Genomic DNA, 24,474 nt, shown 5'->3' with positions numbered 1-24,474 from the left:
TACTGTTGTAATCATAATATGCCATAACATATTAAAAGCAAGACCCGCACTGCATTAACCAAGAGTGACACATACACAGTCAGCACTTGCATGATTTAAACCCCTACCTAACTATGTTATGATACTAGAGAGAAAGACGCATTAACACAGCGCACTATTTGCTTTACTGGGTGCTTTCCCTTCTCTGTCTGTATTTCTAGGGTGGTAACATCATCAGTCTTTCCAAAGAGGAATGTACATCTGTGGTGTATTTTCCCAGTCTTCAAAAAGGCCACTCCTTTCAAAGAGAATTGCATACACATATACCCCCCCACACACAGTCAGCATTTGCAAGATTCAAACCCCTACCTCACAAGGTTATGATACTAGAAACAGATGCTTTAGCGCAGCGCACTATTTGCTTTACTGGGTGGTTTCTTTTCTCCGTCTGTATTTCTAGGGTGGTGACATCATCAGTCTTTCCAAAGAGGAATGTACATCTGTGGTGGGTTTTCCCAGTCTTCAAAAAGGCCACTCCTTTCAAAGAGAATTGCACACACATAGTCAGCGTTAGCATGATTCAAACCCCTAACCTAACTAGGTTATGATATTAGAAAGAGAGAGAGAGAGAGAGAGAGAGACACACATTAGTGCAGCGTGCTATTTGCTTTATTGGGTGGTTTCCCTTCTCCATCTGTATTTCTAGGGTGGTTACATCATCAGTCTTTCCAAAGAGGAATGTACATCTGTGGTGTGTTTTCCCAGTCTTCAAAAATGTGACTCCTTTCAAAGAGAATTGCACACACATACACCCTCCACACACAAACAGTCAGCGTTTGCAGGATTCAAACCCCTTCCTAACTAGGTTATGACACTAGCGAGAGAAACGCATTAGCGCAGCTTGGTATTTGCTCTATTGGGTGGCTTCTCTTCTCCATCTGTATTTCTAGGGTGGTGACATCATCAGTCTTTCCAAAGAAGAATGTACATCTGTGGTGTGTTTTCCCAGTCTTCAAAAAGGCCCCTCCTTTCAAAGAGAATTGCACATACATACACCCCCCCACACACACAGTCAGCGTTTGCAGGATTCAAACCCCTACCTAACTAAGTTATGACACTAAAGAAAGACACATTAGTGCAGCGCGCTATTTGCTTTTGTGGGTGGTTTGTTTTCTCCATCTGTATTTCTAGGGAGGTGACATCATCAGACTGGACATGTTAATGTGTGTACACTTTGTTTTATGCCATTCCAGGAATGGTCCATGTGGGTCATCAGGTGTCAACAGCTGGAACAGGAACTCATAATCCTTACCTTGTATGATCTATCTGTGGACACATCGACATTCCTTCATATGTCAACACATATTTATGCACAGCTTGTTGGTTTTGTGGGTACTACATGTGTCTGGGATGTTGATAAAGGGCTATTCAAAGTGTATGTGAGATGTGTTGCTGTGTTCAGTGATGTATGTCCTGTGTGGCTGCCTTGCAAACAGTCTAGCATGTTTGGGAACCATGATCCGCAAATGAACATACCACAGTTAGTAGGGTTGTGTGTATGTCAGCTTCCAATAGCTAGATTTATGACTTCAACCATGATGGACTCCATGGCTTGTAGATCATACTTCATAGGCATACTGGACTGTACATCCCATGGTGTGTTGTGCACCAACACTTGTGGGGAATGCCATATGTTGCTGTAACACATTCAACAGTTCCACATCCTGTGTAGGGGGGGGGGGGGTTCAGCTGACTGTTCAGGTGCAGGATCTGTTTGTTCTGTAGTTTATGCATGACACATATTGGGAATCAATGTAGTCCACTTGATGCCATGCTTTTAGCATTGGGGATAGCTGTTCATCCATTCTACATGTGATATTTCCTGGTATGATGATATGGACTATCGTCGGTGGGAGGTGGGTATGTATATATGGGCCTGTCTGTCAGGATTTTGGCATTGTCAGTCAGGTACAGTTGGCCCTGACTCATGACATATATGTGTGTACATTGCTATATATGACATAGCTGTAGGAGGTGTCATGATTCAGTCTGGACTCCTTCTCAGCTACTCTTTACAGAACACCAACAAACCTGAGTACTAATCCCTGTTATACTCATTTACACACTTAACACCCTACTGATCCTTTGTCATCTGGCTGCAAAGTATGTCATGATGATATCCTGGCATATCCATGGGTCGGCTTTGTGTGCACTCTCCAGTCCTGCTGGTGAATATTGTGATGTAGACACAATGTTACATCTGCCTCATGTACACAGACAAGACTTTCCTCCTCACAACAAACCCAGATATATGTGTGAGATGCACCTATAGAGACATACAGGGTGCTGAACTCTCTCGACCCATGACTGGCATAGTCTATCAGGTGGTGAAGATAACCACACACACCACATATCAGTCTCACATATCCTCTGGCGACAGCACTCACACCACATTATCAGACATACACATACTTGGATGCTGTAAATGAACTCTGTCTAAGCAGCAGAGACCTCCATAGCAGGCACACACACAACTGCTACTCCACTACAATTCCCACATCTCACATAGTTCACAATGTCAGTGTGCCACACAGTCACTTGCCTTTGGGCTACACAATACACATAATACACTTATGATAGGCGACACTTATTGTCAGACACACTGACATACCACTCACCAGCCCATACAAGTGAATAGTCCCTTTGTGATGTCTGTCATGTGCCAGGATCTGCCACATAACACATGCAGTCAGTTCACTACAAAGCAAGTACAGGACTGGCACCAGCATTGTCCATGCTGGTGCGTAAAACCTCAGATGTTACTCCCTGGACCACATGACATGGTACATGGAGGAGCAGTGTCATCATGTAGCCCAGGCCAGTATGACCTTGACCTTGTCTAGCATCTTACACCCACCAAGTATGATGTCACAGTATACAGACAAACATATCATGTTTAACACTTGGCTAACAGATTGGTATCATTCACAGGGGATACAGTGTCTGTCAGCCTGTGGTGACATGCTCAACACGCCACATAGCTTCACTATGGACAGATTGCACCTGTCACCCTTGGACCTTTGAATGCTGGCTAAGGGTCTTGCTACCACCATAGTGCATTTGTTGAGCAGGGCTCAAAAGACAAACCCACCTACATAGACATTACAGGTTAAATAACACTAAGGGTAATGCTGCTCAACACCAGATGTGTTACCCTCATATTGCGGCCACTGAGGACTCCCCTCAGTATGGGGGAAAGCAATATATGTGCACTAACAGACACCTAGTTCAGGGTCACATATGCACACCAGCACTACCAGGTTATGTTTCATACCATGCTTTCTGACCACAGGACTTGGAACGGACAACACAACTAGGAGGTGTATCCCTATACATCACAGATTCACACACCTCCGGGTTAGTGGCACTGCAGTAAGCATCATAGACCACACATATACAACTACCATTGTTCGAAACCACCTTTCAGTTTGTTGCCTACTACAGACCACCCTCCCATACTCAGGAACCACACTCGGCTTTCCTGGGAACAGTGGGGGATATGATGGTCTCCACAAACACCATTATATTGGTTGACATCAGATACATGAATATTGACTGGGGATACTACTCAAGCCACAACAACCTCACCCTACAGTCGCTACAATTTGTACATTCATATGCTATGGCACAACCAGTCACCACAGCCACAAGGGGGAATACATATTGGACCTGATCATCACCGACATAGGGACTCTATGTTACACACCAGCAATATACCCCTCACTGGTAAGGTCGGAACATACATTTATCTCACTGGACATACATATACACTCCACACACCCATCCTGGGTAATTTTGGTGAACTTCTGATGAGCCAACGTCTCACTTCACCAAAGCAAGGTGGTATCATTCAGAGAGCTTGAGACAGTGTGAAATACATCTCCGACTGCTGAATCCTTTACATACACATTCTATGGACTCCTAGTGGACTGCATGGAATGTGCTACCCCAAATAACAACAAGACTCACTCCTCCAATGGCAGGGGACCTGTCTGGTAGACACCAGCCATTAATGAGCTGTACAATGTCAGGAGGAAGCTACTACATGATAGAGCACAATCCCAGACAGGGAAAGCATCTGTGATCTGTACTAGCAGACAGCTATGATCACTCATGTACTTATCTAAGGTCTTCTTCTCATGGACAATTGCACCAGACAAGTAGGACTATCACAAGGCCTTTGTCAGTTAGGTCACGAACCTGGGTGGACACTCACTTATATGCTGTGAGTTACTGCATACTGACTACACTTACCCTGAACCCACTGGCATAGCCAACATCCTGGAAAACAGGTTCAGTGCAGATGTCTCCCCCCATTCCCCCCTAGGGAGCAACTATCCATCCCAACAGACTGTAACCTTCGTGACACCACACAGTAACAGGTGAGTGCTGCCCTCCCCAAAGCATACATTACAGCATCAATGTGACCAGTTGGTGTCCCGGCCTGCATCTTACATGAGCTTCATGACAGATGTAACCCTCACATTACATCACTGTGCAATATTGGAGTTACTACAGGATATGTACCCATGGAATGGCATACAGCAGCAGTGCTCCTACTCCACATAGTTGGTGCCAGAACGGACCACAGACAATATTGCCCTATAAGCCTAACTATCCTGTTATGCAAAGCTATGGAGTGTATTGTCATGGGACTCTTACACATAGACATCAGGAAACTACAGACACTGTGTCCTACACATTTCAGCATTGTTGTGGGCAGATCTTGCCTCTTGAACATGTTTGTATTCTTTTGACAGTTAACAGGTCCATCAACATAGGGACAGTTGTACACGCAGCTTACCTGAAGCTTGCTAAACCCTTCCACATAATAACCCACTGGGCCATTATGCATAGGCTCACCAGCATTGATATGGACACATATCTCACATGATGGATTGCTACCTGGATCAGGGATAGCACCCACATGGTCAGAATTGCAGGTGCCATGTCTGACTATACACCAGTTACACATGGCATCCCACACGGCTAGGTCCTGGTACCTCTCTTGTTCAGTATATATTTGCCTGATGTACAGGCTACCACAGGGGGAATATGGCTGACCTTGTTCACACTTGACTGCATACTGGGTGCCATGATCACCTCTCCAGCTGCCACATGCATACTCCAACAGGGTCTCACAGAGATGGATGACTGGTGCCTGGGCCATGGCCTACAGCTAAATGCTATTAGTTGCATAGTCATCCCCTTTGGGAATAACAACATGCCCACACATTAACACATAGGAAGTACTCCATTTTTTATGGTAGGTGTTGTTAGGTGATTGGGGACATGACTTGTTTGTACTGTCGCCTTTGACATTCACGTTGCCACAGTGGTTGGACAGCCCTTCTATATAAGCAACCTTATCCCATATGGTATCACATCTAGATCGAGTGTTGTCACTGTACCCCTATACTAATAACAACCGTGCTTGGTTACAATGCCACCTTTGGGGTGTACCTTACCCAACACCTACAGCAACTGTACTGACCACAGATACCCAAGCAACAGCCACCCCTCAACAATACCCACGAATCACATATCTCACAAAATCAGTGTGCCTCACAGTCACAGCCCTTAAGGCCAAACAACACACCAAATATACGTGTTATAGGGGACTCTATTGTCCGGCACACTGACATCTCACTCAACTGACTGAACAAGGAGAAGGTCACTGTAAGCTGCCTGTCAGGTGGCAGGATCCAACACATAACGCAAGCACTCAGGTCACTCCAAAGTAGGTACAAGTATGACTCCGTCATTGTCCATGCAGGTGTGAATGACATGAGACGTACCTCCCTGGACTACAAGAAATGAGACATAGAGCAGCTCTCTGATCAGGTAGCCCAGGCTGGTATGACCATGACCTTGGGTAGCATCTTGCCCTCACCAAGAATGATGCCAGAGTATAAAGACAAAATGATCAGTTTCAATAATTGTCTACAGTATTGGTGTCATTCAATGGGGATCCAGTGTCTGTCAACCTGGGATGACATGCCCGACAAGCCACATTTCTTCGCTAGGGACAGCTTGCACCTGTCGCCCTTAGGCTTTTGTATACTGGCCATGCCTCTTGCCACCCTCATAGTGCATTTCTTAGGCGAGGCTCAAAGGACAAACACACCTCCATAGACAACCCAAGGATACAAAATCTAAAGGTAATGCTACTTAATGCCAGACATGTAAACCTCAAGATGCACCCACTTGAGGCTCTCCTCAGTACGGAGAATATCGATGTCTGTGCAGTAACAGAAACCTGGTTCAAGGCTCCTGAGAGCACCTCAGCACTACCAGGTTATAACTCATACCATGCGTTTCACACACAAAACTCAGACCAAAGCACAAAAGGAGGGGTAGTATCTATATTCATCAAAGATACCTACACCTCCAGGTTAGTGGCACTGCACGAAGCATCAGAAACCATCCATGTGCAACTAACAGTGAGCCAAACTGCCTTTCAGTTTGTATCCTGCTACAGAACACCCTCCCTATTACAGGAACCCCACTTGGCATTCCTGAGAACACTGGAGAATATCAAGGTCTCTCCTAAAACTATGTTATTGGGTGACTTCAACTACCCAAACATTGACTGCAACAACTACTCATGCCCAAACACACTCGCCCAACGGTTCCTTGAAGTTATAAACTGTAATGCGATGGAGCAACTGGTCACCACTCCCACAAGATGGCAGAACATATTGGACCGGGTCATCACCAACATGGGGACTCTGTGTTCCACACCAGAGGTAAATCCCTCATTGGTAAGATCAGACCATTAACAAATTTCCATGGACATCCATATCCCGTCCCCACCCCCAGCCAAGGAAATCACTGTATAGAATTTCTCAAACACCACCTTTGCACTTCTCAAGACTGAGGTGGAATCCTTCAAAGCCCAAGGGCCAGAGGATAATACAGGCCAATCCGCAGAATCCTTTACAAATGCATTCTATGAGCACCTGCAGGAAAGCATAAATCATGCTATCCCAAATAAAATGAAGACTCACTCCTCCAAAAACAGGAGACCTGTTTGGTGGACCCCGGCCATAAATAAGCTATACAACAGAAGGAGGAAGCTACTACATGACAGAGCAAAATCCCAAAAATGGAAGGCATCTCTGATCAGTATTAGCAAGAAACTTTGATACCTCATACAATCATCAAAGGCCAGTTTCCAAAGGGAAATTGCCCTTGACACTAAAGATAATCACAAGTCCTTCTTTAGTTATGTCCATAATATGGATGGAAACTCCCAGATATGCTCTGAATTATTGCATAATGGTACAAAATATACCAAAACTACAGACAGCCAACATCCTGGCAGATAGATTCAGCACAAACCTCTCCCCCCTTCACCCACAAAGGAACAAATGCCTATCCCAACTGAGTGTAACCTCCCTGACATCACAGATGCACAGGTGAAGGCTGCCCTCGCCAAAGCAAAAAACACAGCAGCTATGGGACCGGATGGTGTCCCAGGCTGTGTCTTACACAAGCTCCAAGAAGAACTGAACCTTCACATTAAGTCACTGTTCAAACTTAGCCTTACTACAGGATATGTACCTGAATAATGGCGTACAGCTACAGTGGTTCCATTCCACAAAGGTGGTGCCACAACAGACCCTGGGAACTATCGCCCCATAAGCCTGACTAGTCTGATCTGTACAGCTATGGAACGTATTATCATGGAACTCATAAACAAAGACATTGGGAGCCTCCAGACACTGGACCCTACCCAATTCGGCTTTGTTAAGGGCAGATCTTGCCTCTTAAACCTAGTTGATTTCTTTGAAACAGTTACCAAAGCTATGGATGAGGGCAAGGTAGTCCACACAGCCTACCTGGACCTCGCAAAAATGTTCAACACAATACCCCACTCGGAAATCATACATAAGTTTAACAGCTTAAATATCAACCCCTATATCACAGGATGGGTTGCAAACTGGCTCAGGGATAGAACCCACATGGTCAGAATCGCAGGTGCCATGTCTGAATACAAACCAGTTACAAGTGGCATCCCATAGGGCTCAGTTCTGGGACCTCTCTGGTTCGGTATATACTTCCCTGAGGTTCAGGCTAACATGGGGAGATTATGGCTGACAAGGTTCGCAGATGACTGCAAACTGGGGGCCATAATCGACTCTCCAGCTGACACAAGCATCCTCCAGAAGGATCTCACAGAGATGGATGTTTGGTGCCAGAGCCACAAGCTCAAGCTACATGCTAAAAAGTGCATAGTCATCCCCTTTGTGAAAAACAAGGTGCACACAAATTACCACATAGGTGTTAATCCATTAAGTACAGAAGTAGCAATTTGAGATTTGGGGACCAATGTAGATAGTAATCTCTCCTTTGATAATCAAATTGCCAAAGTGGTTACAAAGACCTTCTATATATGCTACCTTATCACAAAAGGGTTTGCATCTACATGAAGAGAGGTCATTGTGCCCCTCTACTCATCAGTCATCAGCCCCATACTTGAATACAATGGCCCTTTTGGGATGTACCTTACCCGACACCTGCAGCACCTGGAGAGACCCAAAAGTACCTCTCCAAGAGGATCATGGGCTACAAACAGATGTCATATGCAGCGCAACTAAGGAAAATCCAGCTCTACTCAGTTGCTTACCACCTACTCAGAGGCAATCTATGCCTGACATACAAAGCCATGTCAAAGCCATAATTAATGGACATGCTCCACCTCAAAAATCCAAGTCCCTTAGAGACACATGCTCCAGGGACTTAAACCTCAGCACAAGAATAAAAAAGGACATGCTGGAGGGACAGATTCATTTCCCAGAGGCTCCCCTCACTCTGGAATAGAATCTGAATTCATATTAGACATAGCCCCTCGCTGACCCTCTTCAAGCCAAATCTGGACACATGGGTGGGAAATCGCAAATTCACCCCTGGGATCTTGTCTGTGTCCCTGCTAGACAGAGGCACAGCAAACTAATCTTAAAGGGTACCTTCTGTGACCTAATTTACAGAGGCACAGTAGACTAATCTAATAGGGAGACGGACGCCAAATACACTCTGGCTAGGCTTATAAATGCTCTAAGGCAGATAGCCTAGTGTCTACCTATGAACCTATGAACTTATAAGTTCTGCACCAAGCAGATGAAGGGCCTCACACAGATGACCTGCACAGTTCAGATGCAGTAACTCCAGCTCTACTCAGTCGCTTACCACCTACTCGGATATGATGTGTGCCTGTTGTATGCAGTAATACCCCACCCAGAATTAATGGACATGCTCCATCCACCTCAGGATATCCACCTCCCTTGTAGCTACACACTCCAGGGACATATACCTCAGCACAGATGTTAATAGGACATGCTGGTGGGACAGATTCTTATCCCAGGGCCTCCACTCACTCCAGATTGTGATCACAGTTTCACATAGGCAGAGCCACCCACTAACCACCTACAGGGGACATCTTGACGGCTGTATGGGTGATCGTATGTTTACCCATGGGATATCTTTTGTGTCACTGCTACACAGAGGCACACTAGCCTAAATGTACATGGGCTATCTTGTGTGACCTACTATTCACTGGCACAGTGTAGTACACTGACAGGGCTGCAAAAGCCAAACACACTCTGGGTAGGCTTGTACATACCCTAGGGCAGATAGCCTACTATCGGCCTCTGAACCTATGCTTTGCTCAGGATGCACAATATTTATTGCTGATACTGCTTGCATATCTTTATTGTCTTTGCTTTCCCAGTTTCTATGAACAACTTAGGTATCAGTGGAACATGTTTGATCATGACAGGGTTCCACTATATTGTAAAAGTGTCTGTTGTCATGTAACTGTGTGCACAGGGCAGATTGCTGGATAGTGAGAGGTTCCTGGGTTAACACATGCAACTGCCAGATATGTATGGCCCACTGCTGTAGTCAGACATGGCCTGAGTGTGTGAGCATGCCCAGTTCAGGCTTACCATGTTTTGTTGCCTGACATATGTCCCATTTATTCAAGTGTGTGTGAGCATGCCCAGTGTGACCTTTCAGTATGCTGCAATCTGAAGTCCACTACATTTCTGGATGTGTGTGAACATGACCAATATTAACATTTATACTGTGTGTGTTGGAAGTCAAGTTCTGTTCTTACTGCAGGACTCACCTTTGTGTCATAACTCAACAGGGATTATGCTGTGCCTGCAGGGTTTCCATGAGATACTTTGTATAGACTTATCAACATCCCTTCATACTAGCTAAATAGTGCAATGCTGTCTTGGTTTAGTGGTTCAGTACTTTAACTATGGTGCACAGTATCCTGGGTTCGAGGTCCATCACTGTTTTATATTTCCATACTGAGAAGACCAGACTGCTTAAGGGCCATTTTAGCAAATATGAGCATGTTGGCTTTTGTTCTGCTATGCCCTACTTAGACCAGGTTTTCCGACATTGCTGTATATTCACCAACTTTGCTGGACATTGCCCAATATTATCAACACTGACCACAGTTGTACTAGTTGGTGTGTGTATTCTGTTTGCATATACTACATGGTGGTAAATGCTGTTTAGCACTGCCTTCAATTGCTTGACACATGGCAATCATGCCTCAGGTGGTGCTGCAGGGCTGCCTATGTCGGATGCACATACTACACTCCCTGTATATGTTTGAAGCAGGTAGTGTCAACTTAGGCATCCCTTTTACTATATGTGCAGGTCAGAGAGAGGTATCATTTCCAGGGTTCTTACTGAGCCAGTGTATGTGCTATGCATTGCCCTCTTTGCCAAGGCCAAAGCATACTGGGCATGCCTCCTTCTGCCAACTGGGGCAGGCTTAGGTTGTTCCTCCTCCGAGTCACGCTCTGCCTGTGATGACCTTGGCAATGGTGGGGGGCTGTTTGGCCCAGGCCTATGCTGGTCCTGCTGCAGCTGTTTTCGCAGGATCATATTATGTAGTATAGCACATACCATGACAATTTGGGTACATGTAGTTGGTGTGTACTGCAAGGCTCCACCAGATGTGTCCTGGCACCGGAACCATGACTTGAGCAGCCCAAACACACACTCGATTACATTTCGTGTTTGTGAGTGTGCCTCATTATGGCGTTCCTGTTCAGTTGTGTGTGCATTTCTGATGGGTGTCATCAGCCACAGCTCCAGTGCATAGCCAGCATCCCCCACTAGGTGACCATGTGGGATGTCCTCACTGGCAAATGTCTGGCACAGCTGTATCAGATGCCAGATATGGGAATCATGGTAGCTTCCAGGTCAGCCAGCACACACATTCAGTATTATGCCCTGGGCATCACACATGACCTGGCAGTTGATGGAGGGGGAGCCCTTGTGGTTGAAGTAGACCCTACCCCTCTCACCGGCTGGTGGTTTGATGCGTATGTGCGTGCAGTCTATTGCACCCACTACATCAAGGTATTCCGCTATTTGATGGAAGAGATGCATATTGCTGGCCAATACCTCATAGGAATTGGGGAAATATACATGATCACCGACATGTGCTGACATGGCATCCAGAAACTGGTGCAGTACCCTGGATGCTGATACCTGGGATATCCCCATCATATCACCAGTTGGTCTCTGGAAGGTACCTGTTGCTAGTATTCATAGGCCAACACATACCTTGGTTTCCACTGGAATGGGTTCCCCTCTGTTGGTTCTGTGTGTGAGGCATGGCCTGCACAGCTCAACAATTTGCTGCATGAGGTCTCTGTCCACTCTATAGCTCTCCACTATCTCCAGCTCATGAAGCCCCTGGTAGGTTACCCTGGGCCTGTACACTCTTCTCCATCTCCTCACTGGGGGTTGGTTGGCAGCATTCCCATTGTCACCACCCTCAGCATGTTGCATATGTCAGTTTAATACAGCAATGGCAGCCCCTAACATTTCTTTGTCTCAGTTAAGCCTTTTCAATATTCACTTCTCTTAGCTTACTGCAGTGCTGCAGTGTCTCTGAGCAATCCATGGTAAAAAGTTGTTTGCAGAGTTTTAAGTGCTGGGCTGGGCTGGGCTGGTTTACTGCCTGTGTAATTGCCTGATTCTGATTATTTCCACCTGCTAGCTCTGCTGACTCTCCCTGGTTAACTTCCTACTGTTTGTTGTGCTTCCTTTTCTCTTTCCATTTCATCAGGGGGGCAGCGCCGCGCACACTAACGCAGGCGCTCGTACACGGGATAACATGCACGCACACAGGCTTAGATGGAGTTACACTAGCTAATTCCTGTTTAAATGCGTGCACACCAGTGCAAACGCACTCACAATACTGTAAACTGCCTTATACATGCTTACTCTGGCTTAAACATGTGCACTCACACTTATACGCACACACACTGTCTTACTCAGGTTTACAGGCGCGCACATGCGCACATACATGTTGCAAGGATTTTTACAAGAAACTTTAGTGATACCCACAGTGTGCACCTTCTATTTCTTGACTTTAGCTAGGATACCTGATGACACACCTCTTCCAGTGATGAGCAACTGACAGCTAACACATGCCACTCTGCTCCAATGATCTTATCTTCTTTCATACATACCCCCTCCTGATGTCACCTATATCCTACTCTGCTACTCCCCTTATCCTAGTCTTACACTCCACTGACTGTGCTCATTTGCTATGTAGACTTGGGATTCACTATCCTTACCCTCATTTGCATAGGATTGCCTACTAATGCTTGGTTACATCTCTTAGACTGGGTTCCCCCCTTAGCAACCCCTACTTGGTAGCTATGTTGTCTTCAGCCTGCCGTTGCCTTGCATTGTACATTACAATACCCATAAAATCCACATTTGTGGGTTTTAATTTTTATTTTTCTGTTTTTTTAGACTGCAGCCCATTTGCGCGAAGCTACACTACGCTTAAACATGGAAAATCGGGAAAAAAAAATCATTTTTTTCATTTTGCATCAGGAAACATTGCCAATGGCCGTATATTTGGCCATTGGCATGCTTCCTCTACTGGATGCAACCTTTATTTGGAGCTGTCATGGCTCCGTTTTTCTATTTGCAAAACGGTGCTCAGTTGTCAACTGAGTACATTTCTGCAGATAACACTACTCTTACTCGGACAGGTTCGGGTTTCCTGAATCGCAAATCTACCTCATTTGCATGCCTTTCGGCTGCAGTTGAGGTAATTTGCATGTCCTGGCCCTGTCCGTGTAAGAGCCGTTTTAAGAGCTCTCTTGCACGCCCTTACAGTCTGTTCCTCTATCACTCATCAGACATGATGGCTGCATGGAGTCTTACTCTACTCTTAGACTCCATGCAAGCCATCGTGAATCCGGCCCAAAGTCATTCATATGTCAGTGTGAGAAAGAAAGAAAGTGTGTGAGGGAAAGTGTGTGTGTGTGTGTGTTTCTGTGTGTGTGCATATGTTATCTGTGCTCCCATAAATGTCCTTAATATATGCCTTTCTGCACTGTAACATGCTGTGACTACCTTGCAATATGCACCATTACATTTGTGACTCATATCCTATTTATCCAAATGTTATTGTCATGGTGGATGTATAGCTTTTACACTGAATGCCCATAATGGGTCTATATGAGGACACCAAAGTCTTAAAACATCGAGTGTTCTAATATCGACCCCTATTCAGTGAATGCTGAAAAATATCAAACATGCGGAACAGCAAATGTTTTACCTGGGAAAAAAAATGCTGTTCTGAAACACATACACACAACACAAGCACACCAAAAAAAAATCAGTCCACTCACATACACTTAAAATCCTACATCTACCCTACACTAAACTGTACATACACTACAATCTATCTACTTACCTTAACCCAAACCCTAACCCTAAGGTCTGTCACTATTGCACTCTCACCTCACCCGTGCCCTAACCCTAACTCACCTACCCCACCCTACCCTAATGTCTGTCACAATCGCACACTTACCTGACCCGTGTCCTAACCCTAACTCACCTAACTCGTGCCCTAACCCTCACGTCCACACAATCACACACTTACCTGAACCCGACCAGTAACTTTCCACCACATTGCTAAAAATAGCGAAGCGACAGAAACGGCCAACCAAATTCTTTCCCTAGGTAAAAAATTCAGTATTCTGCAACTTCGCTATTTTCAGCGTTCACTGAACAGGGGTCAATATTAGAACATTCAAAGTTTTAAGACTTCGGTGTTCTAATATAGACCACCCATAACAGCTTCTGTCCTTGTTCACAGCAGATGTGGCTCTGTATGTATGAAGGGTAAGTACCTTACCCTGCAATGAGCCATGCACTATGTTTCTACAGTCACTACCACCGTCATCTTTTGCAGGGTGCACAGGCTACCAGATAATATGCCTGATGACAGCAACATTACAGGGGGCACAGACAACTAAGCTGATGCCTTTAACATGTCATGTATACTACTCAGGCACTCAGGACATTCTAGTTCTACAGCTTGTACAGACTGCTAGACTGTGGCTCTGTAACATCACCTGTGCCCATTGCCCATTGTTCTGTTTATCAACAGGGCATAGAAACTGCTCTGTTGTGTCTTGTGATTATGTTGAATGCCTGTATTTGAAGGAAGACTGCCATGTTCATCTGCTAGATGCACAGCTTGCCATAATAGGTTCCTTCACATATAGACTGCTGACCCAAGTACCATATAACATGAACGTTCAGTGTAGTGCTCATGCCATGCAGTGCAATGAGTGAGTACTGAATACATGTGACTGTTTATGAAAGAAGTCTCTGTTGATACAAGGAATGTACAACTTCTGATAAGCTTGGGGGATGCCATCTATGAATCCAGCTGGCCAAGTCAATCATGTTCTAGACATACTAAGTTATACAACCTGTTACCTTATGGTACTCAAGCATACATTAATAATTCATTTTTTCCCCCTAACAATGACTACATTAACTCTATTATCCAGTTCCTTCCTATTCTTATTTTTCTTCATAATCTGGAAAATTTTGGTTATCTCACATCAAGACCTTGGGAGAACAAGCAATTGCTAAACAGAGTAACTCTATATTTGGCAATATTTTTTGAGATGGATTCAGCAAACATTGGTTTCTAGAAGCACTAATTAATGATGAAGTTTCTGGACTGTTCATCTCCTTGCCCTCTGTGATTGACTGTCACAGGCTATACCTTTTTTATGTTTTGCTTCAGAGTTTATTTCTCTCTAGAGTCTAGAAGCAAGATAATTTTATACAGAGCATTTATCACACATTTCTGCAAATGTTACATGATATTAAATGTCTCTTTTTTATATTATTTCCAGAGAACATTAAGCTGCTATTTGTCTAAGGTCTGCATTTGATGAAACATTACACATATCACTTTCAAAACACTGTATATTGAAAGGCTAAATATGAAGCACATATTTCACTGCATGCATGTGCATAGTTAATACCACCTATTCTTTATTATTTTTATATGCAAGTGAATCTGTTTCAGTCTTGATCTACAATAAAAAATAAAGAAGCAGAAGTTATGTATAAATGCATATGTGCCCATGTGTATGTGTGTGTGTGTGTGTGTGTGTGTGTGTGTGTGTGTGTGTGTGTGTGTGTGTGTGTGTGTGTGTGTGTGTGTGTGTGCGTGTAAGGAATAGTGTTCTATGGCTACAGAACTGTAAGTGGATGTACTCAACCTTAATGCTCTTGTGCTTGGTATAATTTGGTCCCCTCTCCAGACTAAACAGCCACAAGCAAAATTATACAATTTGTATATCAGAGTGATAATGTGTAATATATGTCTAAGAGTTATGTGAAGCCAACCTGCATTGCTACTGGTGGCATATTATGCCTTAGATAATAACCAAACAAAATTATATGTATGTTACCAGAACAGTTTATACTTAGGGTCCACTATGAATAATAGTGCTTTGTTTTTTTTTTTTCTGGCACATAATTATTCAAACCCAAAATATGTAAAAGCATGAGAGGTCACAAATCAAAAAAGTGACACACTCAAAGGTTATAAAACACAAAAAATGTATTGTTTGCAGTAGGGAATATCATCTGCACCCTCAACTTTGTGACAAGTCCCTACACCCCAAAGGATATAAATATCTATAAAATATTATGGTTGTTTTATTGAATCTTATTTGTTGAATCATAAATCACTGAAAAACTTTACTTAAAATACATTTTATTAAACTCTTATTTTGTAAAATCACCTTTCATAGAAAATTTTCTTAAAGAAAATATACCTTAAAATGCTGTATTTTGCAAGGTACGAGCTCACCTTATTTCAACATATGAACGCCACGAACACACACATGCACACATGCACCCACGCACGCACACACACACGCACACACACACACACAGACACACGCACACACACACACACACACACACACACACACACACACACACACACACACACATGCACACACACACACACACACACACACACACACACACACACACACACACACACACACACACACACACACACACAGGGCATCACTGCTAGTGTACAAATACAAACCATAGCAATAAGGATTATCGATAGACTTCTACAGTTTTCTGTGCACTGTGATTTAATGAAGTGAGTTTTCAATGAATTTTAGTCAGTGATTTGTGATGAGTATTTTTCTCTATTTATCTGACTATCTACCTATGGGTGTATTATAATACACTGAATGTGCACAATATTAACGTCTATTTGGTCAGCATCGTTTGTTGAACTGAAACACATGGTCAACATGTGAATAAGATTGACTATCCCTGGGTAGGGGAATATTCCCTTTCCAAAAGAACTGTGCAGTCTCAGAGTTAGTATATATAAGCAGCATGGGGTGTGGGGGCACAGCTCCCTGCATGACAGTGAGGGTGCAGGGGGGCTTCCCCCCCAAAATAACACTTGCTGTTGGTTTAGCTCACCTTCGAGGATGCATACCTGTTGACTTTATGTGTTTTGACAATTTAGTGTAGATGTTTCATATGTCGATATTATGATTCTTCAACCACAAGTCGTACACCCATAATATATATATATATATATATATATATATATATATATATATATAAACTCCAGTGCCATGCAAACTCAAAGAAGAGGGAGAAAATGAAGAAAATACTGTAATCACGTTTCCACTGTTCTACAAATCTAGCTGCCATGACAGGTCACTGAAAATTTTTTTAGGTTCAAAATTCTGAATGTAGATCAGCCATCCAGTAGAGCTTCCACATAACTGTTGTTCATTCCATTGCAGCAAAGCTTCTCACAATTAATCTGCTTAGTTCTGGATCCATATAGGATATGAAACTTGCAATAAATAATTCATATTTCACTACACCATTCAAAGGAAACTAGCTATCAAATAAATGATGACTGATCATTCATGAACCAATGGGAGCCATGATATAAATCTGTCAATCTTTTAATTGTAACAATGGCTAATGTCACTTCTTCTGTTTTTTCCATCTTAAAGTAAATTGCTTATTTTCACTGCATGTATCAAAAATGAGCAGGTAACTCTCTATATTCAAATAGTGTGGCAGAGGTATGGAACCATATCTCTCTGCCACTGAAATATATTCTGAATGCATACTCATTTAAAACCAGCTATCAAATCAATGGATAGGTTCCTGTACATCTCTAGTATAAATGCTACTGTTATGTTCAGCTTGTCATATCATCAAACCGTTTACCTTCATTCACAATTCTATGCTCCTCAACTTGTATTCAGCAATACCTGAATCGTTTCATTAGTGTCTCCTGATACAGTTTTCTGACACTGCTCACCCCCACATCTATGCTTTTAATGTAATCTTTAAGATATCCAATATATAATTATCTATGAACCTGCTTTATACACCACCCCTTAGGTGCAATATTAACACTTTCTGCCCTACTTAGTTTCTTCCATCACCTCCATTTCTTTGAAGTCGTAAGCACTAATCACATGCACTAATACCTATATGACAAACCCACTAATACACCTTGTCAAATGGTCCCATGTTCAGCTTCTACTAATGCATAAGTATCTTTTATACTCTAATAGTTTACCTTCATTTCATATGAATGCAATCTCATTAGCAAATGAATGTGTAATTGTTAATGTATATTACTTAATGTCTAAGCGTGTATATTATTGAATGTCTGTTTAAAAATATTTGGAATATGGTAGAGCTTTTCTCCCTGGATCTTTGCTGAAAAGGTGTTTTACACTGAATCCATTTGGACAAACTCAGTAAACAAAAGTAAAATAAACTAAGATAAAATAAATATTTGTATTACCTTCCTATGTCATATGGAACATTTGTTATATAAAGATAACTAAATACATCACCCACTCTTTTACAGACTCAAATTAGCTATAAACCTCTGCAGATCAAGTTATTTCAGTACAATAACTGTATACAGCTATGTCAAAAATGAATGAGAGAGACTTAAGGAGTGATTTTACGAAACACTCACGTAAGGGATTATCTGTGTCATATGTTTCATCAGTTTAAGTGCAGTATTTTAGAGGTCAACAAGTGGGTACCTGCAGGGGCTGTAATATGTTAATGTTTTTGTTTTAGTAGATAAGTCAATCCATTATTTCTTGAGCTTAGTTATAACTCTATAGCCAGTGCCTTCTTCAAGAGTAGCTGCAACAACTGCCTGTCAGAAGTGCATAAATCAGGCTCTAATGAACAAAGCAGAAAGGTGATAATTTACATTTATTTAAAATTGACAAGTTATACTTTATTTAGCAAATGAAACCTGTCAGCTAGTGCCCAATGAGCTTCAGGGTGAAGAGCCTGCATGTCATCAGTGTCTCGTCCACCTGTCAGAAACATTGCAGGAGGGAGCCTTGAGTGTATTTATTCAGGGATCATTAGATGCTTCTTGCTAATAACTTGCAATCTCAGGATCAGAAATGCATAAAGGTTGGTATGTATGAATTTCGTTTTAATGACACATTGTCAGAAAGTATGCAAAGTAGCAATTTATGCATACCGCGTGTCTAACGCTGACATCTACAGGTTCTGTTTTACTTCCCTAAAATCAACTCTAAACAAGCTACATTTTCAGTTTCATTTTCAAGGGTCTATAGTACATATTTACTTGAAACTGACATCGGTTTCAGATCCATTTCATATGTGTTTTATCTGCTCACTCTGCAAAAGCTATAAAGAATTGACAGACAACCTATGTAAAAACATCTATTATAGCCTACATAAAGCTATTCTCTGTTTTAGATGCTAACAATTGTGATACATGACATTATAATGATAAGTTATAAAGATATCAGTCATACCACTGACTTCACAGTAATATCTGAGAAATACAGAGAAGTGATGCCCTTTCATTCCATTTAGAAATAAAAACTGTAAGACAATTTAAGACTAATGTTCATGTCCTTCATGTACTGGCATGCCTAGCATGATAATAACTGACTTGTCATGTTACTTTCAAAAACAGGCATACTTAATTTCTGTCTGTGTTGCTGGTGAATTTCAAGATGTATGCTGATGAATTAAGTTCACCTACTGCAAACAGATCTGACCAAGTTTGAAAACCCCAATCTGCATGGTATCAGAAATCTAACATCAGGCTAATCTATGTTACTCTGTTGGAAGTTTGCTTCTGAAGAAGTGCAACCAGTGAAGCTGCTGAATTTTATAATATTTCATTTTTTTCTTGATTTCACAATGACTATGCTGTATGCCCTTTTCACTAGGATATGATATGCTGCAGTATATTTGCCTTATTTTTATTCTTTTTCAAGATTAACGCATGCTGTTTCATATTTAAAGAATGGCTAATGAGAAGCTTGACTTTGAACTTTTTTGCATAGGCAGACCCCACTTCTGACCTGGATGATGACCTTCAGTAAATTTTGCATTTATTTTCCAGTTATAATGTAATTTGCAGAAATCATGACAGATGTACCTTCTGAATGAAATTCAGAATCATAAATCAAAAAGGTCTGTTCAAAATATACAGGTATCAAATCTTAACAATGTCCCCTTTGGATATTCATACTTTTCAGCAGTTCTGCACAGCTTATGATCATCACCAGAAAGGTAACTGGAATGAAAAATGGTAGGCTTAAAAAGCCAGCAACTTTTACCATGAGCAGTTCTGGAATATTTGCTATAATCTGTAGGTGATAAGCTAAGTCAGACTATGAAAAAATCATGGCTCCTTTTTTAATTTGATAACTGTAATGTGAAATTAGCACCCTGGCCTCATAATATAGTGAGCTACTCCCTTTTAAAATGTCAAAGTGTCCTCTACAGACAGAGCTTCCTCTGAATCATATCTCATTGCTTGAGAGATCACAATGGAAACAGCTAATAATTTAATCAACAAAAACAACTCTGGACCCTAATGGAAATATCCTAGCACTTGACAAAAGTAATTTCATATTAAAGTCCAAATATGCCAATAAATGTCTGAGGAGGTAACGCTAATATATATAAATGACCAGGGCAGGGTGGTGTCAGCAGCAGATTCTGGAAATAAAAAAAATGAAAGACAAAGAGGGTGAAAGAACATGAATGGATAAGCAAATCTGAATATGCTGGGGTGGAGGGATAGTATGGAGCTTGGGCAAAGATATGTGTTCAAGGACTGTGGTACTGATGCTCAGAAATAGATATTTTTGAAGTAATTATAGCACATCCCAGTAGTCTACTAATTATACTTGTAAAGTTAGGGGAAGGCTGTTAAGGATATTAGATGCACATGCATATACTGCAGTCAAACAGAGGACAAAGCTATTAAATGAACCTAAAAAAATATATATGAATAGGTGACTATGACAGCAGTAATCATGGGCAACATCAGCTGTGATATCACAGGAAGAAAGAGGAAGGCAGACACTGATGTAAAAGTGTGGGTGGAAATTTTATGGAATTTCAAATGGGTGTGAAGTAGGGAAGGTAACATACATATAGTTAAGGAAGTTGATGAGGGGTTCCAAGATGATTGTGGTAGTGTAAACAACTAAAAACTGAGTTCTGGGCTGTGACCAGCTGAAAAAAGAAAAAAAATAAACTTGCAAACTTATGTAAACGATTAATAGAAATCTGTAGCTAAAGTGTCTAGGATGTGTAGAAGGTCAACAAAAAAGAGAAAACAATGGATGTACAAGGGACAGTAACTGAAGATTCAGAGGGAGACTAAAAGCAGCATGGTGGACCAGAAGAGGGAAATGTAGATAGTAATGACAGCTGAAAGAGAAAACTTTTCAGTCACCCTAGATGGAAAAATTGACCAAATGCACTATGAAAATTTTTAAGATAAGTGGTTCCCTTTTGAAATATATAGAGACAAATAAGTGAAGGCTGTACAAAATAACACACCTGATACTCTTGTAATAGGTGACTCTATTGTCAGACACACTGACGTCCCGCTCACCAGGCTGAATAAAGAGAAGGTCACAGTGAGCTGCCTGTCGGGTGCTAGGATCCGCCACATAACGCAAGCACTCAGGTCACTCCAAAGCAAATACAAATATGACTCAGTCATTGTACATGCTGGCGTGAATGACCTGAGACATACCTCCCTCGACTACATGAAAAGAGACATAGAGGAGCTCTCTGATCATGTAGCCCAGGCCGGTATGACCCTGACCTTGAGCAGCATCTTATCCTCACCTAGAATGATGCCACAGTATAAAGACAAAATGATCGATTTTAACAACTGGCTAAAATTTTGGTGTCATTCAAAGGGGATCCAGTGTCTGTCAGCCTGGGATGACATGCTCGACAAGCCACTTTGCTTCGCTAGGGACGGCTTGCACCTGTCACCCCTGGGCTTTCGGATATTGGCAAAGGCACTTGCCACCCCTATAGTGCCTTTTTAGGCAAGGCTCAAAAGTCAAACCCACCTCCATAGACAGCACAAGGAACAAGAAACTAAGGGTAATGCTGCTAAATGCCAGAAGTCTTAACCTCAAGATGCATGCACTCGAAGCTCTCCTCAGTATGGAGAATATCGATATCTGTGCAGTGACAGAAACCTGGTTCAAGGCTCCAGAGAGCACCCCAGCACTACCAGGTTATACCTCATATCATGCTTTTTGGCCCAAAACCTGGACCAAACCACAAAAGAAGGGGGAGTTTCCATATTTATCAAGGATATCCACACCTCCAGGTTAGTGGCAGTGCACAAAGTATGGGAGACCATCCATGTGCAACTGACAGTAGGCAAGACTGCTTTTCAGTTTATAGCATCCTACAGACCACCCTCTCAAAGTCAGGAATCCCACTCGGCTTTCCTGAAAACATTGGAAAACATGAAGATCTCTCCGAACACCATTATACTGGGTGACTTCAACTACCCAAACATAGACTGGGAGCATTACTCAAGCCCCAGCACCTTAGCCCAAAGGTTCCTGGAATTTATAAACTCAAATGCTATGGAACAACTAGTCACCACTCCCACAAGAGGGGAAAACATACTAGACCTGATCATTACCAACATGGGGACTCTATGCTCCATCTACACGCACCGCTGTAAAGATAAATCCAATAAATAACACAACGCTGTGCAAAAACGACCTTTATAACAAACACAAAGCTTTCAGGTATTTCACCCTTTCTCAATGCTTTAACACAGGTTCATTTAAAAAACAACATTTATATAGGAGCAATAAACCACATGACACACAGCCCAAATATCATGTGATAGAATTAACTTAATATAATACAATACATTAGTCTAAAAATCAATACATAACAGTAATACATAGAATTATGTTAATATATTAGTTAAAAAATTGGTTAAAATTTACAAAAATTACATTCAGAGTCTTACTTTAACTTTGTGCGCTGCATTTTAGTCAAGACAGGTCTTAAAGAAACAGCAGAATTCAAACCTGGTTGTTGATCTGCTGAAAATCTAATGATCCATTCAAACTCTCTAACCTCTAACAAATTTCCAATATCACCTCCTCTAGTAGATAGTGTAACAACATCAATTACTAACTTAAATCTATGACCTAAACCATGTGTACTAATGTGCTTAAATAATGCATTATTTCCACAAGCCCTTCTAATCTCAGACTTGTGTTCTATTATGCGTTCTTTTAATCTCCTCGTAGTTTTTCCAATATAAAATGAACGGCATGCTGTGCAGGTTGCTAAATAGACCACATTATTTGTATTACATGTGGCCGAGATATCAAATACAAATTCCTTATGTGTTATTGGATGCAAGAATTTACTATTATCAGATACCCCACATAAAATGTCATCACAACAACTGCAATTACCACATATAGAGGTACCTTTCTTCCTTAAAACACAAGCAGAATCATCTTCTGTTCTAAAATCTTTATAACATAGCATGCTCTTTATTGTCTTCATATTTTTATAAGCAAACTTAGGTTTATCATCCAAAATTGCCCTAATCTCATTGGATGCCATTAATACTATCCAATATTTACTAATAATATTCCTTACTGATCTTGTCCTAGTATTATATGAGGTTATATATCTAAGCTTCCCATCCCTACTGGCATCACTAGGATTACTACTTTTATATTCACCATTAGACAAAAATATAGGTTTAAAGGTAGTCGACCTATTTGTTATTACTTTGGTCTTAATATCAACCAGAATTTCAAGATCATATCCACTATCTAAGAATTCTTGATATGCCTCATCTAACTGTTTCAAAAACCGTAAGTCATCTGTATTAAGTCTACTAATCCTACCTAGTTGTGCCATAACAATACTTTTAAAAACATGAGGGGCATGCATACTAGACCCATGCAGATATCTCCCTGCATTAACTTCTTTTCTATAGACACTTGTATTTATTATACCATCACAATAATCTATGCTAACATCCCAAAAATTTATCAGACTATTGGAAAAATCCATTTTAAATTTTAAAAAACTAGTTGTATTATTCAAATAGCATAAATATTCAGGTAAATCACTAGAGGACCCCTTCCAAATCAAAAAACAGTCATCTACAAATCTTTGGTAAAAGCACACATTAGGATTTAAAAATTCTTTCCCATCAAATACATAACGTTTTTCCCATTGATATAAAACCATATTTGCATATGTATTTACTATCTACTAGAGGAGGTGATACTGGAAATTTGTTAGAGGTTAGAGAGTTTGAATGGATCATTAGATTTTCAGCAGATCAACAACCAGGTTTGAATTCTGCTGTTTCTTTAAAACCTGTCTTGACTAAAATACAGCGCACAAAGTTAAAGTAAGACTCTGAATGTAATTTTTGTAAATTTTAACCATTTCTTTAACTAATATATTAACATAATTCTATGTATTACTGTTATGTATTGGTTTTTAGACTAATGTATTGTATTATATTAAGTTAATTCTATCACATGATATTTGGGCTGTGTGTCATGTGGTTTATGGCTCCTATATAAATGTTGTTTTTAAATGAACCTGTGTTAAAGCATTGAGAAAGGGTGAAATACCTGAAAGCTTTGTGTTTGTTATAAAGGTCGTTTTTGCTCAGCGTTGTGTTATTTATTGACTCTATGCTCCATACCAGAAGTA

Source organism: Protopterus annectens, chromosome 2.part0 (assembly GCF_019279795.1).
Source record: "Protopterus annectens isolate FY-2018-M chromosome 2.part0, PAN1.0, whole genome shotgun sequence".
Lineage (NCBI taxonomy): Eukaryota > Metazoa > Chordata > Ceratodontiformes > Protopteridae > Protopterus > Protopterus annectens.
This window is presented reverse-complemented; position numbering follows the sequence as displayed.